This window comes from Chiloscyllium plagiosum, unplaced genomic scaffold (assembly GCF_037043375.1).
Source record: "Chiloscyllium plagiosum isolate Xiang-an unplaced genomic scaffold, Cpla_swu_hap1 HiC_scaffold_10, whole genome shotgun sequence".
NCBI classification, from domain to species: domain Eukaryota; kingdom Metazoa; phylum Chordata; class Chondrichthyes; order Orectolobiformes; family Hemiscylliidae; genus Chiloscyllium; species Chiloscyllium plagiosum.
This window is the reverse complement of record NW_028270148.1, coordinates 46,878,701-46,900,282: the sequence shown is the minus strand read 5'-3', so window position 1 is coordinate 46,900,282 and position 21,582 is coordinate 46,878,701. Positions and strand designations below refer to the sequence as shown.

At 39.3% G+C, this 21,582-nt stretch overlaps 1 long non-coding RNA gene across 1 annotated transcript in view; it reads right to left on the bottom strand.

Moving 5' to 3' along the window:
- Nucleotides 1–3,539: 3,539 nt before the first annotated feature.
- Nucleotides 3,540–21,582, bottom strand: part of LOC148148952 (uncharacterized) — a 39,704-nt gene continuing 21,661 nt past the window's right edge. Inside the window, exon 3 of the long non-coding RNA XR_015758292.1 lies at nucleotides 3,540–3,606. This is a non-coding gene — a long non-coding RNA (uncharacterized LOC148148952). The remainder of the gene's footprint in view (nucleotides 3,607–21,582) is intronic.

Here is a 21,582-nt window from a genome sequence, read left to right as displayed (position 1 = left end):
TTGGGTCAATTTAATTAACACCATTCCCCTATTCTCTCCTCATAGCCCTGTTCATTCTTCCTTTTCAGGTAACAATCCAATTCCCTGCTAAATGCCTCAAATGAACCTATCGCCACCAGATTATCAGTCAGCACTTTCCAGATCTTAACCACTCACTGGTTTAAACATTTTACTCATGGTGTCTTTGCTTCTTTTGCTAATTACCTTAAATCTGTGCTCTCTTCAAAGTACAAGCCTAAAGAACTGGATGAAAATCGTTTCTCTTGTCATACATCATAAAATTCACATTTGAACAAAATTTATCCGATGACATAAAAGTCAAAAACAAGTTATGTTTTGTGTATCTATGTATAATTTTACAACACGCTACTTGAAGGGTCAAAGCAACCAAAGAACTGTCGATGCTGGAAATCAGAAACAACAATTTTTTTCCAATTGTTTCTGTTTTTGGACTTAAAGGGGAGTTTTCTTCAGTGAAAGCTTTTGACAAAGTCTTTTTAATCATCTATAATTTGGAATGTTATGATGTAAATATCTGAAACTGAATCAATATATTACGTATAATTTCATTTAATGAAAATAACATGCAGCTTCTCTGACTGCTTGCCATCACCAAAAGAAGGGAAACGATTTTCCAATATTTTCTCTTAGAGGCAGGACCTATAAACAGCAAAAATAATGGAATGCTTTATTGCCCATTATTGATATAATTCAATATGTTGTGTGTGGGCATTTTTAAAACATGAGCAGTTCTTCTATACTCAGCTGATGTTTCCAGCTGATTCTCTTCCATCTGTGAGCAATTCCCTTCTTCGATTTTTCAGGCCAGTTTAGTTACATAACAAGGCATAACACTCAACCTTCATCAAACTTCTGGTTCCAATCTGTATGCACTATCATGTATTTTCCAAGTATTTCATGATATGAACATTAGAAAGTTGGCAACAAACCCTGACTGAAATTAACAGCGAGAGGTCTGTTAAGAAGGCATACGGTGTGTTAGGTTTCATTCGTGGAGGGATTGAGTTCTGGAGCCGCAATATCATGCTGCAACTATACAAAACGCTGGTGCGTCCACACTTGGAATATTGTGTACAGTTCTGGTCCCCATATTTCGGGAAGGATGTGGAAGCTTTGGAAAAGGTGCAGAGGAGATTCACCAGGATGTTGCCTGGTCTGGAGGGAAGGTCTTATGAGGAAAGGCTGAGAGACTTGAAGCTGTTCTCATTGGCAAGAAGAAGGCTCAGAGGGTTTTTGATAGAAACATACAAGATGATCAGAGGATTAGATAGGGTAGACAGTGAAAGTCTTTTTCCTTGGATGATACATCAGCATGTACAAGGGGGCATAACTACAAATTGAGGGGTGATAAATTTAAGATAGATGTCAGAGGCAGGTTCTTTACACAGAGTGGTAAGGGCGTGGAATGCACTACCTGCTAATGTAGTCAACTCAGCCACATTAGGGAGATTTAAACAATCCTTAGATAAGCACATGGATGATTTTGGGATAGTGTAGAGGGACGAGCTGAGTATAGTTCACAGGTCAGCGCAACATCGAGGGCCGAAGAGCCTGTTCTGTGCTGTATTGTTCTATGTTCTATGTTCTATGAGTTGGGGAGTGGGGATGTGATTTGCTGGGCGTGCATATTGCAGTCCTTGTTGCCTTCCTGACTCCCACAATCAAGCTCCACACAGGGAAGGTGGAGGGAAGCCTTCCAACCCAGAGTCCAATCGAGGCCTTTAAATGCACCGTTTTGTCACTGTAAATATTCACTATCTGGGGAGGCTTCCCAGAAAGCACTGTCAGTTTTGGCTTCAAGATGTGGCCTTCACACTGAGACATTCTGCACCTAACTGAAGGACCCAGCTCTTCAGGAAAGGATAAAGCCCACCAACAGTCACCTTTAGTCCCTTGCTTTCAACCATTTCCTCCCATACCAGTGATTCAGCCATCACCACCATCTGCTTCATACCTATGTCTACCCAGAGATCTTGAAGGCATGAGTGTTTGTTCCAGTTATGAGCACAAATGCCCTTAACCCTGCTGGTGCTGGTGAATTGCTAGCTTCAGATTGGCCAGATCCCTCCTAATCGCCCAATTTCTACCCTGCTGGTGACTTAACTTCACACAAGGTCCTGATGCTGCCTGATTGTCTGGCAATTGTGTCAGGGCATCTGGAGATAAGCAACACAAGGTTCCTATTGGTTTTCCAACAGGTAGGTAAGACTCATTATCATGAGGGAGCAGATCACCTACTTGTTCGAGAATTTGTCCACTTTTCATTCCATTGCAAATGATTCATTACATTATGAAATGTAAATATTGCTAATTGACATTATTTTTGTTGGAGGATTGAATTTCATTCCTCAGAGTGATCAGTTTCAATATTGTGAGACACAACACTTTCTTAAAGGTATCACTCACCACTGGCATGAAGTGCTTCCATATAAGGTGCATCATAATCTAATTGAGAGCAGAACGGCTGTACTTTGCTGAACTAATGCATTAAACTGCAAACTTTGCAGAACACCTTCTACTGCCCTACAAATGCATTTTCAATCATCCTTTTTCCTTCTCCAACTAATCCTACATTTTCAGGGTAGTAGGCTCATTTTAAATGTAGTAGGCACATGCTTACTAAAATTTTGTAAGTCCCCAGATTCATTCAAGTTGTCATTTACAGTTAACAGAAATCATTGCATCAGTTCCAGGATGGATTTAAGCTAAACTTGCATGACAGAGACTATAGGTTCACAAGTCCAAGAAACAATAAAGGAGTTCAAAATAAAAAGCAAAGGAAACAAAAGTGTTATCAAGCAAAATATTTAGACCAGAGAAGTGAACCAAATGATACAAGTTGTTCCATTCTGAATTTAAAGCAGCTCACTTTACAAAAGCAATGGGCTTATTTTAATTTACTGTGGGCACATGCAACCTGGAAATTATCTGAGTGGTTGTTAATTTTATCTTATGATTTAGATATAGCTTTAGAAAATGCCAGAAGCAAGTTCTCTGACAATGATTATGAGGATGACATTTATATCCCATAATGCCAGAGGCAAAGTATGATACATAGTTTTCCTCTGAAGGTTAAACTCAGATAACCTGCCTGTGGCATTTAATTAGGTACTTATTAAATACTCTTTTAGTAATAAAATGATTAAAAATTTTATTACTCCACAAATGAGGCTATTTTAAATGGATTTAATGACTCGGTTACTTTGCTAGCTGGAATCACAGCTCAGGTTGTATTAAAGTGCGATTGAAACATTACTGACAAAACATAGCAAGAAAATGATGGTTTCGGAAGGTATAAGGGTTTAACTATATGTGTGTAATTAATTACCTTTTCCTGAAAAATGGCAATGTCTGATTTCAATGGGAATTTTAATACCATTTCAATTAATATTACGGTTAACTGAGATAAAATAAAACGTACGGACCTGTCTAAAATGCCTTATTGCTTATTGATCCATATATTAAATTGTAATTATATGTGTGTGAGTCTCACCAAATTATGTGATTATGATTTCAAATGAAGACACAGCATTCATCTTCCAGCTGAAGTACTTTCTTTGAACAATTTGTCTTCATGTTGAATGCCTAAAAAAACAGAATTGAGTTAAAATGCGAGTCAGAAGCGTTAACACTCTCCATGCCATAATTTACTTCCAGATGTTTGTAATCAACAGGCCATATGACCTGAAAATATCACACCAAAATCTGTAAAATGACATGAACTCATTGCAACTCTCCTCCACACTTCTTGGCAAAAAAAAAGTTAAAATCTGTCAATCTCAAATCACTCCATAAGATAATTCTTCCTTCCCATGTCAATTTAGCTTTATTACCAGCACTAGTACTTCTGAACTACACATTTATGTACTTAAATGCCAATTGTGAAATTAATATATCATCTCAGCTGATATCTAAGTCAAATTCTAAGAGGGACTGGTTTATGAAGTACTGAATCAAAGTTTTATCCATCTCTCCCTGTCGTAGATATAAAAGACAGCATGCTAATACTTGATGAATAAATAATGTTCTTGAATTTAGTGTTTGTTTCACAGCCAAAATAAAAAACAGCTTAGCTTAATAGTATTCCCCGTGCCTGGGATCTTTCTGTGTGCAAATAGGCTATCAAATGAAAGGTGACGAGACTTTCAATATCAGTTCACTTGGAGCACTTTGAAATAAATGTGAAAATGTGTTGCATAAATGCAAATTCTTTCCTCTTCTGTGTGGTTGCCTCCAGCATTCAGTAAAAATTCTACATAAATAAAACTGTGACTTAGTGTGCATATTTCTTTGCTCTCTTTACTGTACCACTGGTAGCTCACCTTCAAATAACAGTGGCTCAGCCTCTAAAGGTTCCTCTCTGAACAATTTCACTTCACCATTTCAGTTAGTTCCTTCAAAAGAAGACTTCTTAGAAACCTAATTCTTTAAGTGTGTTATTGATTATTCACCAGTTCCATAACCCTCCCCAGTACTCCACATCCTTTATTTCTATTTCTTACCACACTGTGACATCTTTCTTCTCATTGTTAAACCTGTGAAATGTTCTTTTTTTCAGTAAATATCTCTTCATATCAGCAATATGTTTGCCTTGTACTAGGCGGCACGGTGGCTCAGTAGTTAGCACTGCAGCCTCACAGCACCAGGGACCCAGGTTTGATTCTAGCCTCAGGTGACTGTCTGTGTGGAGTTTGCACATTCTCCCCGTGTCTGTGTGGGTTTCCTCCCACAGTTCAAAAATGTGCAGGTTAGGTGAATTGGCCATGCTAAATTGCATAGTGTTAGGTGCATTAGTCAAAGGGAAATGGGTCCTGGTGGGTTACTCTTCGGACGGTCGGTGTGGACTTGTTTCCACATTGGAGGGAATCTAATCTAATCTAGTTCAAAGTTGTGTCCCCTTATTCTACTTCTACAATTGACTTTCAATACTACTCTGCATGCCCTTATCTATATCATACAGCTTTATGGGATCTCCTCATAGTTATGACCTTTCTAGAGTGAAAATTTCAAATTGTTCATGTCTTTCTTTATAACTTAGACATCTAACATGTGGACCAGTCTCCCACAGCTCTTTCTCTGCAATTCTTCTGATGTTTGAATGTCTCCTGTATTTTTTGGTGACAGAATTGATCGTAGTCTCACAATAACATTCTGATTATGATTTAACATTTCATTTGGCTTTATTAATTGTTGTTCTGCTTTGGTCCCACATTTGGCCTCTTAAGACCTCTGATTCTCTTTCAATTTTATCCTTTGATATTTCAACACTGTTCATAGAGCACATCTGTTGCTTAATTTTCCTCCCTGTCTTTCCCTATGCAATAAATTAAATCAAACACTAATTTACTAATGCACATATCTTGTCTCTAACTCCACAAACTTTGGGACTTTGGATGTTATTTCCTGAAAGATTTTCAAGAGGTTCATCGGATGGAATCAAAATTATTACCAAATTGCTTATATAATTGTTTATGTTTACTCCTAATAATCAAATCCATTATTTTATGTGCAATGGATGGAAGACTAATAGATTCTTTGGTCATCTTTGTCTTTTATCTCCCATTTCGAAACTGGGGACCACATTAGTAAATTCCAGTTTACCTCCACAAATATATACAACTCCTACATAATGGTTGTCAGTGCCACCCATGTTTTCTTTTTGGTCAATTTTCTGCGTTGGTACCATTCTGAGCAACTTGTTTATTTTCAGCCGAGTTAGCTTGTCTAAAACTTCCATCTGATATACATCGAAGTTCTGGGGAAACATCACTGGACTTGACATGTTAACTCTGATTTCTCTCCACAGATGCTGCCTGACCTGCTGAGCTTTTCCAGCAATTTCTGTTTTTGATACTTCAAAGTTTATTCGACTTTGGCTACCTCAGTTCAGGAAGACCAACTCACACGTCTTCCCTTGGAGGAAGTAATTCTTGGGTATGATTTATGAACTAAATTAATTAAATTGAAACACATTTTCATATTTATTTCAAAGTGCTCCAAATGAACCATCTCTTACATATTATAGTACTTGAAGAAAATAATACATCGTAATCTTACTTCAAGTTCGAAAGGGATATTTATGACCTTTTTCTCCACTGATGCTCTCAATGAAAAGTAGTATCCAGAAAGCTTCATGAGCAGACAGGTCAAACCTTACCATAGATACAAAACAATTCAGAATAACAACAACTTGTACTTATACAGGGAATTTAATGGAGTGAGACATCCCAACATATTTCACAGGACATTCTTAAATAAAATCTAACACTCAGTTACATAAGAAAATATGAAATCACTTGATCCAGAGCAGTTTGTTTTAGCAAGTGCTTTAAAAGGGAAGAGAGAGGTAGAAAGCAGGAGGAGAGTATGGAAGGAAATCTAGAGCTTAATGTCCAGGCACCTGACGGCACCAATGGCACCATAATTATGATTGGGAAAGCAAAAGTGAGAGAAATTAGAGGAATAATAACATCTCAGAAGATTGTAAAGTTGCTGCTGTTTATACATGTACAGGGAGGCAAAGCCAAGAAAGAATTTGAAAACAAGGATGAGAATTTTAAAATTAACATGTTACTTGACTGGAAGCCGTCACAGGTCACAGGGGTGATAGGGAAACAGTACTGGGTTGAGCTGAGATACAGTCAATAAAGTTTTGGATAAATGCAGAATAACAGAAGGCGAAATGTGGAAGACCAGCCAGGACATGACAGAGTCTGACAAAGGCTGAGAGTTGCATCAGCAGATGAGCTCAGAAAAAGTGTTCACTAACCATTTATATTTCTCTAAGTCAACAACATCATTTCGATAATCAACAGAATAATCAAATTTAGATATTACCTGCTGCAGAGTAACATGTAATTCACAAACTGAAAAGGTAATTCAAAATTCAATGATTGAATCCAAGCAATTTTGTTTCTTCAGCATTGTCATTTTTATTCTGCTTCATCTTACAAGCAGTGCAAATGAAGTCAGATGGGAGATTTACTTATTTGAAGATATTTAACCAATGGAGCCCAATGCGATTGCACATCTCATTTACATTGAGCCTTGGGGGTAGCAGTCATTTGAACTCAACTTAGAAGGGTTTTCTTGAGAGAGTATTGACCAGAACAAAGTTACAGCCTGCGCTTTGTAAGTAGAGCCATGGGATCTTTATCATTCAACCAGGACAGACAGAACCTTGGTTTAAAATCTTATCTGAAGCAGAATGCCTACAGCAGTGCAGTGTCCCCTTTATACTGCACTGATGAATCAGACTTAGGTGTGAGCTTGAATCCTTTATACAAGCTTGAATCTGCAACCCTGTAGTTCAGAGGCAAGAGTATTATCTCCAATTCTTCTGACTCATCCGATACATTGATGTATGGTCATTCATATGCTACCCTTTCTATAACCCACTGGCAATACGACTTGGTGAACTTCTGCCCATTTCTTATCCGCTTGAATATGTGATGGTCTCTATTCCCTCATCAAGACATCATTTTTTAGATAGTAACATTTGGGAATACACTTAGATTTCTCTTCTGTATACACTTTTCGATGTAATTCCTTCAGTTTTTCATCTTTCTGTTGTAACTCAGTTAATTTCTCCAAACTAAAAATATCCACTTTGTCTTCCATCCGTTCTTTTTTTTTCTCAAACATTTGATCAAACATGGTCTCTGATAATTCCATTTCAACCTCCTTATCAGTATTCTTTGATTTCTCCTCCTATTTCAGCCAGTGGGTTTTATGACCTTGTTAATCACACAGTCAGGAAAAGTCCCAGGATATACTTTCTGCATTACCTGAGTAGCCTGATTTTCCACTGGCTTTTCAACTACAGTAGGCAGCATTCCTACCTGTGATCCAGCTTCATTATTACCAAGGATAAATTGTATTTCTGGAGCTGAGGTTGTCTCTCGTACTCCTACCAACACTTCTCCACTTTTTACCAGACAGTCCAACCTTAACTCCATATAATGGAGCACTTGTCATCTCACCATGAATTCAATGTACTAGCACTTTTTTCGGCAATAGTCCTTCTGAGTTACATATCTCCTCATCTCTCAACATCAAATATTGATCGATATCTTTTAATACTGTAACTTCTTTACCTGCTGCTCCTGGCTTATGTGAGTAAACTTTATGTTCACAAGTAAATGCTTTATGAAGTTCTGGCACTTCCTTCTCAATCAACCTCCGACCAGGTTGCATAATCTGGGACAGCATTTTAGCTTCCACTGCACTCTCCTTTACCACTCTAACAAAATTCAATGGCTTATCCTGTTTTCCTACATCCATTTTCCCAATCCTTTTTCTAACCCACCAATACTGTGACTTCATATGGCCTACTTTATTGTAATAAGATCACCTGAGCTCTTTAACCTCTCTTTCCCCTTCCTGGGTTTCCTTTTTACCCTGCGGTAAACTATCTTTATGAGCTTCACTGAGATCTACTTTTCCCTCACCACCTGAGGATTTCTCTTTTACCCAATTTCTACTCCTCACCGATTGAAATTGATGTCAAAACCCAAGCTTTGATTTATGAAGTAACTCATAATCATCAGCCATTTCAGCTGCTAATCGTGCAGTTTTAACTCTCTGCTCTTTCACATGAGTTCTCACTACCTCAGAAAGGTGATTTCAACACCCGGAACTAGAAACACTTATACAACTCGCCGTTTTTGAGTCCAACAAACCTAAACCCAAATTATAGAATAATCCCAGAAGAGACCCCAGTCTGTTGTGAGCCAGGCCAGACCCCCTCAAAATATAGGTAGTCTAGACCCTAACTTTTTCTTATTTTGAAGATAAATATGAAGTGAGTGTTCCAGGTATGATGCAACTGGTCAAAACACTCAGCTTTATGCAAAATGGAATTTATTTAAACACTACAGTTGAAACAAGAAAAAGAACAAACAAAAGAAAGTGGAATTTAGAATATCTTAACTGTTTGAAAACTTAATTGACCCGATACAGCAACTTAACTAATTAACTGTTTCAATCCAGTAATATCCCATAAACACACCTCTTGGCAAAAAGGTAAATTCAAAACCAGATTCTTATAGATAGGAGGGAACGACATCCAGAGAGATTTCAGAGAAAGTCAGTTAGGAATCATTTACTGAAACTTGCAAACCTTCTGGACTCACACATCTTGTGACTGCTACAGCTAAAAATTCTTAGAAAAACCTGAATTGGGAGAACTGGCCACTTCCATTGTTACACTGTTAAAAACAACCTAAAAGCCCTCTAGACTCTTCGGCACCTCTGTCTTTACAACCTCTCTTAAAAAAAACCAGGACAAAATAACCTTTTTCAAGTGACAGCATTGTCACAACAATCAGGATTTGTCTCAGCTTGGAGAAATATACAAACTGATGATTACATGGTGGTATTAAAACAAAGGTAAAGAGGTTAGGGCTAAGTTATCCATTATTCCAACGTTGTGGCAATGGAGGATCAATCTGTTATAAAAGTGGGAAATACAATTTTGACAGGCCAATTAGTCAAAGGATACATGTGTCATTATGCTCTCTGCCATATTTTCCTTCATAGGAATTTGAGAAGATATCAAGTACATATTATTTTCACCATTTCTGATTAGGAAATAGTTATGTCTGATTATTCCAATAACCAGTTGACATTATTTTTATTGTGTGAAGAAATCTTCAACTATATTACAGGTAATTTCAAATATACTAACGTCGTATCCAGAGCAATTTCAGTTGAAGCATGGACATTCAATTTAATCACATTAATTTTTCCTATGCACATCATAGAATCCCGACAGTGCAGAAAGAGTTCATTTGGCAAATCAAGTGTGGACTGAACATCCAAAGAGCAGCCCACCCAGACCCAGACCCCCACCATATCCTGCATTTACCATGACTAATCCACCTAACCTGAATATTCCTGGACACTATGGGCAATTTAGCATAGCCAGCCCATCTAACCTGCACATCTTAGGACTGTGAGACGAAACTGGAGTAGCCAGTAGAAATCCATGCTGCACAGACCTTCATGTTGCCCACTGTGAATTTTCCATTATCCATGCCAACCATACTTATTTTCTCTCTGAAAGAAAGTTGAAATTTGTTTTATTTAGTGCAAAATTGAGCATAGTTTTTAAATGTCAGCTTACACCCCCAAGGATACTGGATTGAAATGGTCCGTATTTCACCTCAAAACAATTTTTACTTGATGTAACCCACATATTTTAGAAAAAAAAAGTTATTTGAAAACCACATAAATTGTTGTGGGATACAAGGGGCCACTATATAAGGATAATTTAGAGATGCCGGTGTTGGATTCGGGTGTACAAAGTTAAAAATCACACAACACTAGACTATAGATCAACAGGTTTAATTGGAAGCACACTAGCTTTCAGAGCACCGCTCCTTCATCAGGTGGTTGTGAATAAATTTGTCAAACTTGATTGAATACAATCTGATACAAATTTAGAAATATTTGGCTGAATTTTATCAGAAACTGGCTGTGTTAATTTTGGTGGGGTTTTTTGAGGGTCTCTCTCAGTGAGGCCTACCGAGATTTCTCATGCTATCTCCTGAAATATATCTCATTAACCATGAAGCACACTTCTATGGTGCCCTGCATGTCATATCCTCCCTGTCACCAGAGATAGAGATACTTGCCATTGCCAGGACATCCCAGAATTCCCAGTGCTAGAGACATTTTTAAAGCCTAGCTGTGTACCAAGTCAAGAGCTGCGAGCCAAGAATTGCCCTTCACAGAATATGAGATGAGCCAAAAAAGAAATGCTTCTCAAGGCACATAGACGACAGGATTGACACTTCAGAGCAAATACAAGTGCAGGTTCATAACTCTGTTGCTATTTACCTACCAAGCCACACAGATTACGCTGCTTTGTGGCATCCCACCTCAGACCTCAGTGTAAGCAAGTGCTTTGCCCAATGCTCAATGTAGCCTAACGTCGTTTTTATTACAACAAAGATTTTATTCTCTGTTATCTATGGGACCAGGGGCATGCCAAATGATCAAGTATTCTGGTTGATCAAGAAGTCAACATAATCAATGTAAAACCACACACTGAGTGACAGAAACATAAGGCAGGGGAGATACACAACACTGTTATACTTTACTTACAGCATAATTCACTTAAATAGTAATGCAACTTTGACTTAAATAAAACTTACTGGCAGAGAGTCTTCTCACCTGCATCCTCAACTGACTACTCATGAGATCACAGTATTTGACGAGAAATTGATTCGAAATTGAATCGACTGTTGATATTTCGTGTGTCCATTCAATTGAACAAGTATATTTACATTGAGGTAAATAAATTAAAAACTATGATCATTGGGACAGAATAATACGTAAATTTTGTGGTATTTGAGGTATTTGTAATTTTTGCTAGTTTATCAAGGGTGCTGATTCATAAGGTACCACTTAAAATAAAGTTTGCTGAACTTAATGTGGGACCATTGCAAGCTGGGAAGTATTGAAAATGTTTAAAAAGTATTGAAAAATCAATATGGTCCATCAACAGCAAAGAATAAAACAAATAACAGCAGGATTCACTTCTCCAAACAACAGGGACTAGTTACCTTTGGAGCAGGAACAAATTTACAATTAATGAGTGGTCACTGCACCCAGCTCACATTTCCTAGAACCTGGTGTCAATCAAGTCCTGCTTGACTTGATGTTCCTGATGCTGCAGCACTCTATCATGTTGAAGGTGATAGTCTTCCTGGTCATCTTCATCTATGGAGGACACTTATCACTCTCTCACCTCTCTGGGGTCCATGACATCCATTCTCTGCCTGTTCCAGTCATGCAGAGCTCTATGGTCCATTCCATGACACCCTGGTTGAAGAATGATTAGCATTGTATCTAGGCTCAGTAATCAGCCATGGTTGGAGAGGGTAAGCCTTGTTTCTCACTTATCATCCTTGAAAAGTGTCCAGCCCTTTACAGTTTAATATGTACCTCCTTGGAGTGGTTAGACATGTTGTGCTATGACACCATGCAATGCCCAATTTATACCTGCAGTAAGTGCCAGGTGGTTACGTGGCAAATAAGCTGCATGTGTTTCAACAAATGGCCAGGCCTCAGAGCCTAAGGTGAGTAGTCCTCGGACAAGTCAAGTGAAACCGCTTTCACTCATGTGGTCCTGGCACAGTAACTCACGGTCAAGCATCTGGGTTATAACAGAGTCCAGACTTTGACGCAGTCACTCAGCTACCTAGGCCAGACAAGGTCAGGATCCATTTACGACAGTTCATGAAGCAAGCCATGGTCAGTCCTGCAACTACAATGTAACCTGTCTGGGGATGAATGAGTCAGTCTGCACAGAGATTATTCAGAGATCTGGTCACCCATCACTTAGGTGGGTGGTCAACAGTCAATTGTATTGGTCAACTTAATGAAGGTCAAAGGGATTTATCAGAGGAGGTTGTTGTGATTGGGAGGTTGGGGAAGTCAATTCCAATGCTTTCAAGGGAGGTGATGGCCTCGTGATATTAATGCTAGACTATTCATCCAGAGATCCGGTAATGTTCTGGGGACCTGGGTTTGAATCCTGCTGTGGCAGACAGTGAAAATTGAATTTCATAAAAATCTGGAATTAAGAATCTGACAATGACCATAAAACCATTGCTGATTATTGGGAAACAACCACCTCATTCACTAACATCTTTTAGGAAGGGAAACTGCCTTCTTTACTTCATCTGGTCTACATGTGACTTCAGACCCACAGCAATGTGCTTGACTCTATTTGGACAATAAATGCTGGCCGAGCCAGTGACTGCCACATCCTGTGAATGAAAAAAATGAATAAAATTCTTAGATGCAGAGAGGAGAATAATTGTGAAGGGGCAACTCAACATATAAAGGGATGAGACTAGCATGTATTGGAGGACATGGGTTACCACAGGAAGGGTGTTATCGAGGACCACAAGCAGCCTGACCTCAACAGGTGGACAGCACAAACACAAGCTGTAGGACCAGGGCTCAATTTAATGAAGTCATAAATCAAAAGGTGTGTAGAAATGTTTGCAAGCTCAGTTCTAATGGACGTGAGAGGAAATGTCTGGAAGAAAGGAAAATGGAAGTTTTTCATGGGTGGGACACCTTGATTGACAGGCTGCCCTTCAACTTCCTGTACACAGTGCAATCTGTATTATCTTGCATACTCATGCAAATTGTAAAGGCACGTTGTAAATGGAAAATGGCTATGACCACATCCAAAGTGAACAGAGCAAGTATTTTATTTTCTCACTGAGTATGCAAGTTCTACTTGTGAGCGATGTGAAGCCCTTCAAGGGGCAATTGTACCAATCAGGCACTTACACAGTACAGATTAAAGACCTCTGTAATTATAATATCCTGCATGTGAAATTCATGCAGTTTCTAATATGTGGGATACAAATCCTGGTCAGAAGTAATTTTCACCATGTCATTGGTCATTACAAGTTGATCACAGGCAGCTTTGTGAAGAGGGCTTGATCACAGGCAACATTAAAGGAGATACCCGAGGGCAATAATTCACAAAAATAATCTGAGGTCTCATAGATTGTACAGAGCTACTGAACTGATTTCCTTGCACCTTGAACTGTAAGGATTCACCAAGATCTCTGACATGCAATGCAACCTTTCTTGGGTGACGTGAGGGAATGGGTGTGGGAGAACAACATATCAGTAATCCTATAGCACTTACAAACTCGTTCTGAGTTTGCACCTCGTGGATTGTAGTGCATTCATCTGAATAAGATCTCTGTGTTGGTGATCCATGTAGAGTGAATCAATGGCCCTATATTTCAAGTCCTCCATGTCCCACTATATGGGGGAACAAAGCCAGTCCACCATTTGTGTGTGCTGTTACTGTTGACTACTCACATTAGTAAGGACCTGGTGTTTCTGAAATTTCCAACACAGATTCCTTGGAACCATCACTAATGGAGCTTGAACAGTGGGGGTCATTGTCTCTGTGGTCAAGGTGATATAAAGTTACAGAGAGGTTGAGAAGGAATAGATGTTCCAGCAAGCTCAGGACCATTAACATCCTGTTGCTTCTGAATGGCATCAATGTGAAAACGCTGCTGCAGAAGGTCCCTCAGGATTCACAGGATGTACAGGAGGTCCCGCATCTACCAGCAGATTGGCATTTTGTCCAGATGAGCAAGGTGTAGTGTCACTCAACCAGAAGATGTCCAAGGTCACTGAACTATGGTAACTGCTGGATTGGGACCTCTGACTGAATGGGTAAATGGCCATCCTATCACTCTGGCCATCAAGTTAACAGCTGTGCTAAATATTTATGCAACAGACTCTGCTTCCAAGACTCCACTTGAGACTTGTGTGTGTTCTATTAATCCTCAACCTACAAATGTGTCAAAGCTATTGCCAATGTAGATCCCATCACGTCATGTCATTTTTCTGTGATGACTTTGGAGCTGCAGCCTGGGTATTAGGTTTCTCCCAGGTGCACAGCACTATGGTCTGTTCACGTCAAATCATAATGCACTGACTCCATGAACAGAAAGGGTTCCTTTCCATCAATGTACAAGTCATGAGCAATCGTTGGTACCTACTATTAGAAGCCTGTGCCAGGTACTCTGGAAACTGCCATTATGCTAATATCACTGAAAATCTCTCTGGTTATTGCTTCATTTCAAAAGTGGATGCCTTACAGGGATGGTTAGTGGGCGACAAGGGATACCTTCTGTAACAATGGCAGATAACTCTCTTTTGTATCCCCTTGCCCCTAAGGTGGAGCACACTACAATGTAGTTAATTTTTCAACAAGGGCAATGGTGGAACATGATATTGGTGCCCTGAAGGTGATGTCCCAATGCTTGGATCAGTTTGGACGTGTCTTGCATAAGGCAAATTGTGCTGCATAATCCTAGATGCTGTACCCTGTGCAACTTGTGCAGGCAAAGAAAGGATGTGATGGACACAGAAAGATGAAACATAGAAACTGAGATTGGAGGCAGTTCAAAACAGATTCATGAGGCCAATTCCTATGATGAAATAGTTGATTTATCAAGTCAGGCTAAACAGGTTAGGCCATTATTCATTAGAGATTCAAAGTATGACTGGTGACCTTTTTTAAACATACTGTATTCTGAGAGGGCTTGATAGTTTAGCTGTTGAGAAAATGTTTACACTATTTGGAGAATCTCAAACTAAGGGACAGAGTTACAGAATAAGGGGACATTCATTTAAACTGAGATACAAAGGGATGTCTTCTTCTGGGGTGTAATGAATATCTAGAAATCTCTACCCCAAAGATTTGTGGAGGTTTGATCACTGAAAATATTTAGAGGAGGTAGATAGATTTCTGACAGTTTGAGGAATTGAGGGGTATAAGTAACTCTGAAAGAGGAGTTAAGGCCTTATGTAGATCATCCATGATCTTATAGAATGGAAGGCAGTGTTGAGCAGCTGACTGGCCTATTCCTGCTCTTATTACTTATGTTCACCAATCTTTCTATGTAACTTAAATCCTCTATCCCAGGAACCATGCTTGGGAATCTTTTCTGCATCCTTTCTAACTCCTATTCATGTACCTGTCCAAATGTACCTGCACCTACCGCTTCAGTTCATTCCATTTAAGAACCACCCTCTGTGTGAAAAATTTGTTCCTTATGTCCCTATTAAATCTTTCTCTTCTCACCATAAAATTATGCTCTCTAGTTTTGAACTCCCCAACACTAGGGAAAATACCTTTGCTATTCACCTCATAATTCTCTATAAGGTCACCCCGCAATCTCCTACAATCCAGTGAAAGAATTCTCAGCTAATCAAACTTCTCCTTAGGTATATAACTAAGTCCCTCTGATCCGCTGCTGCTTTTATCATTGCATGCTGACTTTTATATTGTCTTTCTGTGTTTTTTCTACCAACATTTCATTTCACATTTCCCTGTTAAAATTTCATATTATTGTCGGCTCATTCTGCCACTCTGTCTGTGTCATTTTAAATTTCTACACCATCCTCCTCATGAGTCACCATATCCAAATTTTGAATTAGATGTGAATTTTCAAAGTGTGCCTGTACACCAAGGTCTGGTCATTAATAAATATCAGGAAGAACAGCAATCCTAACACGAAGCATTGTGGAATTCCACGACAAATATCCCTCAAGTCAGGACACAACTGTTCACAACTACTTTTTATTTTCTATCACTCAAGCCAACTTTGTATCCATGTTGCTATTATCCTTTTATTCCATGAACTCTCTCTGTATTCATGCAGGATGTACTTTACAAGATGCAAATTGACCTGGGGTCTAAGTGCATGAATTACAGAAGGTTAAGATGTAAGTAATGAGGAATACAAATAGAACAGTATCATTTAATGGAAGGTCATGAGAGGCATGGATATGGTGAATAGCCAAGGTCTTTTGTTGAGGGTAGGTGAGTCCCAAACTTGAGGGCATAGGTTTAGGGTGAGGGAGGTAAGACTTAAAAGGGACCTGAGGGATAACATTTTCCTACAGAGGGTAGTGCATATATGGAATAAGCTACTAGAGGAGGTGGTAGAGGCGGGTGCAATTACAACATTTAAAAGACATCTGAATGGGTACAGGAATAGGAAGGGATTAGAGGGATATGGGCCAAGTGTTGGGAAATTGGATATCTAGTTGGTACGGACAAGTTGGTCCAAATGGTCTGTTTCCATGCTGTATAACTCTATGACTCTATGATTCAATGACTCTATGAGAGTGGAATACCAAGGTAAGAAGGTTTTGCTTCAATTATAAGGACACTGGTGAGACTACATTTGGAATACTCTTTACATTCTTGGTCATGTTATGAAACATACATTCTTCATAATGTTTCAAAAGACTTCAGAGGAGGTTTAGCAACCTAATAGCTGAAATGAGCTTGGGTCTCATGAGGAAATGTTCCACAGGCTAGCCTTGTATCTACTGGACTTGAGAAGAATAGAAGAGACTTCAATGAAACATACAAAATTCTACAAGGTCTTGACAGGGTTAAGTGTCAAGAGGACAGTTTCGCTTATAGGAGAATCAAGAATGATGAGTTATGATTTAAAACTCAGAAGCCACCCATTTAAAACAGAGATTAATTGGATTTTATTCTTCTCTTGGAGAGTTAAGGACCTTTGGAAGTTTCTTGCTTCAAAGCAGTTTTCTTCAATACTTTTAAAGCAGAGGGGAATAGATTATTTTTAAGCAATGGGGGTGAAAGGTTATCAAAATATGACAGAAATGTGGATTTGAGATTATTATTCGATCAAATGATCTTATTGAAAAGAGTAGCAGGTTGAATGGCCTACTCCTGTTCCATGTTCATATATCGGATATCATTTGAAGTCCATTTATGTCACATTAACGGTATTATCCTCATTAATCTTCACTACTCTCTCAAAAAATTACACTGATAAGTTAGCGAAACAGGATTTTTCCTTAATAAATCTATAGTGTTTTTTCTTAATTTTCTTAATATGAGATAGCTTTGGCAGATAGAATTCAAAGGGTTTTTACAAACACAATAAGGACAAAACGGTAACTAGGGAGAGAATAGGGTCCCTCAAGCATCAGCAAGGCAGTCTTTGTGTGGAGTCGCAGGAGATGGGGAGATACTAAAGGAGTGTTTTGCATCAGTGTTTACTGTGGAAAAGATATGGAAGATATAGAATGTAGGGAAATAGTTGGTGACATCTTGAAAAATGTCCATATTACAAAAGAGGAAGTGCTGGATATCTTGAAATACACACAAGTGGATAAATCCCCAGGACCTGATCAGGTGTACTTTAGAATTCTTTAGGCAGCTAGGGAAGTGATTGCTGGGCCTCTTGCTGAGATATTTGTATCATCGATAGTCACAGGTGAGGTGCTGGAAGACTGGAGGTTGGCTAACGTGGTGCCACTGTTTAAGAAAGGTGGTAAGGACAAGCCAGGGAACTATAGACCAGTGAGCCTGACGTCGGTGGTGGGCAAGTTGTTGGAGAGAATCCTGAGGGACAGAATGTACATGTATTTGGAAAGGCAAGGATTAGGGATAGTCAACATGGCTTTGTGCATGGGAAATCATGTCTCACAAACTTGATTGAATTTTTTGAAGAAGTAACAAAGAGGATTGATGAGGGCACAGCGGTGGATGTGATCTTTGTGGACTTCAGTAAGACATTCGACAATATTCCCCACGGGAGACTGATTAGCAAGGTTAGATCTCATGGAATACAGGGAGAACTAGCCATTTGGATACAGAACTGGCTCAAAGGTAGAAGACAGAGGGAGGTGATGGAGGGTTGTCTTTCAGACTGGAGACTGTGACCAGTGGAGTGCCGCAAGGATCGGTGGGGTCCACTACTTTTCATCATTTATATAAATGGTTTGGATGTGAGCATAAGAGGTACAGTTAGTAGGTTTGCAGATGACACCAACATTGGAGGTGTAGTGGACAGCAAGTAGGTTACTCAGATTACAATGGGATCTTGATCAGATGGGCCAATGGGCTGAGGAGTGGCAGTTAGAGTTTAATTTAAATAGATGTGAGGAGCAGCATTTTGTGAAAGCAAATCTTAGCAGGACTTTTACACTTAATGGTAAGGTCCTGGGGAATGTTACTGAACAAAGAGACCTTTGAGTACAAGTTCATAGCTCCATGAAAGTAGAATTGTAGGTAGATAGGATAGTGAAGAAGGCATTTGGTATGTTTTCCTTTATTGGTCAGAGTATTGAGTACAGGAGTTGGGAGGTCATGTTGCAGCTGTACAGGACATTGGTTAGGCCTCGTGTAATTCTGGTCTCCTTCCTATTGGAAATATGTTGTGAAACTTGAAAGGGTTCAGAAAAGATTAAAAGATTCCGAAGGACAGGATATACATGTATTTGGAAAAGCAAGGACTGATTAGAGATAATCAACATGGTTTTATGCATGGGACATCATGTCTCACTAACTTGATTCAGTTTTTTGAAGAAGTAATGAAGAGGACTGAAGAGGGCAGAGTGATTGATGTGATCTAAATAGACTTCAGTCAGGCTTCAGTTTGACAAGGTTCCTCATGGTAGACTGGTTAGTAAGGTTAGATCAAATGGAATAAAGGGCTAACTAGCCATTTGGATATAGAATTGGTTTGAAGGTAGAAGACCTCGAAGGTGGTGGTGGAGTGTTGCCTGTGACCAATGGAATGCCACAAGGACCGGTGCTGGGTCTACTGCCTTTTATAATTTATATAAATGATTTGGATATGAACATAGGTGGTATGGTTAGTAAGTTTTATACATGACACCAAAATTGGAGGTATAATGGACAGCGAAGAAGGTTACCTTAGAGTACAATGGGATCTTGATGGATGGGCAAATGGGCCATGGAGTGGCAGATGAAATTTAATTTAGACAAATGTGAAATGCAGACATTTAGAAAGGCAAACCATAATAGAATTTATACGCTTAATGGGAAGATCCTAGAGACTGTTGCTGAACAAAGAGACCCTGGAGTGTAGGTTCATATTTCTTTGAAAGTAGAGTCTCAGGTAGATAGGATAGTGAAAAAGGTATTTGGTATGCGTTCAATGTTGGTCAGAACATTGAGCATGGAGTTGGGAAATCATGTTGCAGCTGTACAGGACATTGGTTAGGCCATTTTTGGAATACTGCATGCAATTCTGGTCTCCCTCCTTTAGGAAGGATGTTTGCAAAACTTGAATGGGTTCAGAAAGGATTTACAAGGATGTTGCCAGGGTTGGAGGGTTTGAGCAATAGGGAAAGCTGAATAGGCTGGGGTTATTTTCCCTGGAACATCTGAGGCTGAGGGGTGACCTTATCGAAGTTAATAAAATCATGATGGGTGTGGATATGTGAAATAGACAAAGTCTTTTCACTGAATTAGGGGAGTCCAGAACTAAAGAGCACTGGTTTAGGATGAAAGGGGAAAGATTTAAAAGAGATCTAAGGGGCAACGTTTTCACGCAGAGGGTGGTGTGTGTGTAGAATGAGATACCACAGGAAGTGATGGAGGCTGGTACAATTACAACATTTAAAAGGCATCTGAATTGGTATATGAATAGGAAGGGTTTAGATCTATATGGGCCAAGTGCTGGCAAATGGGACTAGATTAGGTTGGGATATCTGGATGGCATGGATGAGTTGGACTGAAGGGTCTGTTTCGTGCTGGGCATCTTGAAGACTCTATAATTCAACCCTTCTATTTCTGGACTCACTAGCATGTGGCATGGGGATCAATCCAGAGATCACGTGGAGTCTTAGGAGCCTGTAGTTCCCCATTGCTTTTTCCATGGCAATGCCTTGGCCAATCAGAGTTTACTTGCCAACAAACCTACATTGCGATCATTTGAAATTTTTCATCCTTGTCATCAGTTTGTCCTGTTGAGGGAAGGCACAAAGCTTCAGTGATCTCTTGCTACCAACCATTGATGCTGGCATGGATACTGTTAGCTGCTCAGCTTCCCACCTCAGGGTGCTCTGCTGCTGTCCAGTGACATCCTAGACCCTAGCATCAGGGAAGCAACATAGCAGCCTGGGTCCACAGCAGAAGTTGCAGGAATGCTTGTCTGTTCTCACAACAGTTAAATCTACAATGGACATTGCTTTTGCAGTCTTCTTTGTTTGTGGTTGATGTGCTGTAGATTTGGCTTTGGCTGCATGTTCCAGGTGGACCATCGCTTTCATCAGTATTTAGAACAGAGCGCAGGTTACAGAATGACAGGTACTCACGGGCCTATATCTTGCCTATATCGTATTGACTGCCTGCTGGTCATTCATTTCCCCTGTCCGTGCATACTCTTAAGTTATGGGCTGATGGCGTAAATAACATGCTAACCACATTTTTCGGTTCAATCCTCAGGGAACTTTCGGAATAAATGTTGCTTTAGTGTTGACAAAACCTTGATTAAAATCCCGGAATGTCCTCGTCATATGTTTCAGAGGTCCTTTTCACAGTGGCCAACAAACAGGGAAGCTGAAATAGTTAGCATTCCTTTAAGTAACATTTTAAATCAAGATCAATGCTGTGGTTATTCCCAAATAATTTGTTGATATAGTTGAAGGTCTAGCCACCAAATGCCACATAAACTTGTAAATGTATACCACCATATATTTTAGATGACAACTGATTGTTCAGTAAGTCTTTGGACAGCTACTCCTGGTGTTGCATTGACCAAGATGACATGTTTTTCATAACTGAAGGATAAACCAGCAATGTAGCTCAAGATCCCATTGGGGCCACCTCAAAAGTTCTTGAGCAAACACTACTCTGGTGACTTCAGGAATATAAACTTGAAAAAGGTTTCATTGTTATATTTGTGTTGAACATATGATGGCATGGAGTCATTGAATGATGGAGCTTAAAAGTACTTTTGAAACAGTGAAGGATAGAAATAGAAGCTTTTGAGCTTTATCACCTTTCTTATGACATGATTACAGATCAGCATTGGTGCCTCTACTACATGGTTGATAGTGATGGTTCAAGAAGAGTGAAGACAGCTGGGAAATTAAGCAGAATCTGTAAGGGAAATATTTAATCACATTTAAATTATACGAGAAATTGAGCCACTTTGGTAAATAAAAGAAAGTCATGCCACAGTATGGTATGAACTTTCAGTC